The sequence below is a fragment of the Chiloscyllium plagiosum genome, chromosome 32 (assembly GCF_004010195.1).
Source record: "Chiloscyllium plagiosum isolate BGI_BamShark_2017 chromosome 32, ASM401019v2, whole genome shotgun sequence".
NCBI lineage: Eukaryota > Metazoa > Chordata > Chondrichthyes > Orectolobiformes > Hemiscylliidae > Chiloscyllium > Chiloscyllium plagiosum.
The window spans coordinates 16637195-16640982 of record NC_057741.1 but is presented as its reverse complement, the minus strand read 5'-3'; the positions used below and the strand labels follow the sequence as shown (position 1 = coordinate 16640982).

Genomic DNA, 3788 nt, shown 5'->3' with positions numbered 1-3788 from the left:
GCCAGAAGTGGGTTGGAATGTAAAAGCTTAGGGGAAAATAAAGGTCTGTCTAAGAGTTGTAGTTGAAGCTGAAGTGAGGCAGAGGAGATTTGGATGGTCACCTTATACTTAAGTGGAAGAAATTTTGGCTTGTGTAATGATGGGCTAACCCTAAATCCTTGCTAGTTTTCAATACCCAAAACTTCATAAGATTTAAAATGGCCTTACTCTTCGTGGGTGAGAGATGCTCCGATGAGAGTTTGAGCTTGTTCTTCACACCAAAAGTTCTCAACATTGGCAGGCACAGCAGAAAAATGGAGGGCCTGATTATCCTAGCCGTGAATACATCCAGTAAATTGCCTCTGGCTGAGTAACACTGCTTGGTCCACGGAGGCCTACACGGAAGGAAGGTGACTCCACCCAGGAATGGTGTTTCATCCAATAATGCATTAACTTTTAAAGAAAATACAAAACTGTTGCAATTACTTTGGCGAGCATTAGTTTGGAGGACGTAGCCTTACATAATCGGTGAGTTTCTAGAAAAATTACTGAAGTACGAAACCAACTCTACAAACAGTGACAGATGACTGGGACAAGAGCATTTTTTCAAAGAAATCAAAGTAAACTTGCAACAGACGCTTCTGTCTCTTCCGTGAAAAGTAAAGAGAAATGTAATAAACAAATCTGAGAATTTAAAAAGTGGGAACAGCACAAAGGTCAGACGGTTCCTTGTAGCTGTACCCAGGAATGGGGTGGATAGGGTTAATGAGTGAGGTGTTCCTGCTGAGCGAGTCACACCTGTGAACCTGGATCATGGAGTCCGCAGAGCTCACTTGTCGAGGGAGACATTCGGAGTCGCTGTAAAGGAGGACAGAAAAAGAAAGTAAAACTTCTCCGAGTGCGATAGCGAATTTTAATTTCGAAGGAAGTAAATATTGCCTCAAACCTGGTAACCAAGCCGATCGAGCATTCATCGTGTGGTACTCGCTTTTTATATTGACACACGGTGGTGAAGGTAATGGTTTCTGCTCAACGTGGTGATGGGCTAGAAATTGGATCTGGATGTTTGGAAGCGAATTCCTTTTGTTCCTGGTGTATGTGCGCGCGCTTTGAGAGAAGGAAATGTGTGCGTTCCCGGGTGAAGAGTCCAGAATTGCTGCGAGTTAGATCCTGGTTAAACAAGGTGGGGGAGCCTGAAGACTCATACAGGATGGAAACAGACCCTTCAACTAGTCCACTCTGACCATGTTCCCAAACTAAACTAATCTCACCTGCCAGTTCGTGGCCCATATCACTACAAACCTTTTCTATTCATTAACTTACCCAAGTATCTTTCAAACGTTGTAACTACCTGCATTCACCACTTCCTCTGGCAGTTCATTCACACACTAACCACTCTGCTAAAAAAAATTACCCCTCACATCCATTTTAAATCTGTCTCCTCTCACCTTAAAATGCCAATAGTTTTGTCGACCCCCGCTACCGAAAAGACCTTTGCTATTCACCTTATCTATGCCACTCATGCTTTTATAAACCCCTATAAGGCCTCCCCTTAACCTCCTGTGTTACACTGAAAAACGTCCCAGTCTATCCAGTCCATTTTTATAACTCAAAACTTCTATTCCTGGCAACAGCCTGGTAAATCTTTTCTGAACCCTCTCCAGTTTAGTAACATCCTTTCTATAACAGGGTGACCAGAATTGCACACAGTATTCCAAAAGAGGCCTCACCAATGTGCTGTACAGGCTCAACATGACGTCCCAACTCCTATACTCAGAAGGTTTGAACAATGAAGGCAAGCAAGGCAGACACTTTCTAAACTACCCTGTCTACACCTGTGACACAAATTTCAAAGAATTATGTACCTGAACCCTTGGTTCTCTATTCTACAACACCACCCATGACCCTACCATTAATTGTATAAGTCCTGCCCTTGTATGTGTTAACAAAATGCAATATCTTGCACTTAGAATCATAAAGTTGTACAGCACAAAAACAGACTTGTCTATGTTGACCAGATATCCTAAATTAATCTAGCCCTGTTTTGCCAGCATTGGGTGATATCCCTCTAAGTTCTTCCTTTTCATGTTATCCCAATTAAACTCCATTTTGCCACTCCTCAGCCCATTGACCCAATTGATCAAGATCTCTTTGTAATCTTAGAGAAATAAATTGTTTGTTAAGTTTGTTATTTGTGTGGAGAACTGAGAAGGGAGCTTGTTTGTGAGACTGTTCAATGCATTTTGGTGTCGAACTGGAGGGGAACAAATAACTGAGTTATGAACTGCTCCTTTAATCTTTCATTTACATTTAGGAATTTAATGAGAACTGCGTGGATTTAATAATATTGACTTTTCTTGGGGCACTCGAACAAGTAGGCACAGTATACACATTTTGAAGTTGTATAGCTCACTAAATCATTTAGAAATTTAAAATAAGATATTGAGCTGTCCAAATGTATAATAGCTCAACAATTCATGGAGACGAAAGTGAGGACTGCAGATGCTGGAGATCAGAGTCAAGTTTAGAGTGGTGCTGGAAGAGCATAGCAGGTCAGGCAGCATCTGAGGAGCAGGAAAATTGCCATTTTGGGCAAAAGCCCTTCATCAGGAATGAGGTAGGGAGCCTCCAGGGTGGAGAGATAAATGGAAGGGGGTTGGGGGTGGGTAGAATGATGCTGCCTGACCTGCTGTGCTTTTCCAGCACCACTGTAATCTTGACACCAATTCATGTGTTTGCCAACCTTCATCTTTTTTAGCAGCAGATCAAATATTTTAAAATTACAACACATTAAGGAATTATGTCAACTTTTTTCATTCTGTGGCAATATTTAGAAATACCCAGAATTCCCACCCTTAATCAATACAAACAGGAAAAAAAATGTCAATTTTTATGTTGGCTTGTGGACATAAGTCGGTACACCCTCAAAGTACTTTAGCTTGAGAAGTACTTCGAGATGTTTCAAAGATAAAGCTGTTTTTAATCGAACACAATGATGTTGTTTAAATTGCACGTAAACATTGACTGTTGAAAAGTTAGTTTTTAGTGTCTCAAAAGCCTAATTGTGGACCAGTACAATGGGTTAACTTGGAAATGTCAAAGTGTTGTAATGGGTCATTATATCACTTGTCACTTTACACAAGAATGGCCTGCTTGTAAAACATTTTTTTGTCTCCAATGGTTTTTTTGCACCATGCACAGAGCATGAGAGTATAGCATGCAAGTAAGTGACTTGACGTAACATCTCATCTGACTCTGAACAATGCTGCTAATGCCAATAGAGACGATGTGCTCAAATCTAAAGCAAGGCTTAAACGTACAACAGAATTAACATTTTGGGTCCAGTGACCCTTTTCCAGAACACGTGAGTTTGAAAGAAGGATTAGAGTCATAGAGATGTACAGCATGGAAACAGACCCTTTGGTCCAACCCGTCCATGCTGACCAGATATCCCAACCAAATCTAGTCCCACCTGCCAGCACCTAGCCCATATCCCTCCCTTTTCATGTACCCATCCAAATGCCTCTTAAATGTTGCAATTGTACCAGCCTCCACCACTTCCTCTGGCAGCTCATTCCATAAACGCACCATCCTCTGTGTGGAAAAAGTTGCCCCTTAGGTCTCTTTTATATCTGGTCTCTTTTATACCTTTCCTCTCTCACCCTAAACCTATGCCCTCTAGTTCTGGACTCCCCAATCCCAGGGAAAAGACTCTGTCTATTTGTCCTATCCATGCCCCTCATAATTTTGTAAACCTCTATAAGGTCACCCCTCAGCCTCCAATGCTCCAGGGAAAACAGCCACAGCCT

At 41.7% G+C, this 3788-nt stretch overlaps 1 protein-coding gene across 3 annotated transcripts in view; it reads left to right on the top strand.

Moving 5' to 3' along the window:
- Positions 1-366: 366 nt before the first annotated feature.
- The window catches only part of zgc:113425 (uncharacterized protein LOC541425 homolog), a 38104-nt gene continuing 34682 nt past the window's right edge, over positions 367-3788 (top strand). Inside the window, exon 1 of one of the 3 annotated variants that reach the window (XM_043674106.1) lies at positions 367-507. The gene's annotated coding sequence lies outside the window, so the exon portion shown is untranslated. The other 2 variants (XM_043674105.1, XM_043674107.1) reach the window with 2 other exon arrangements.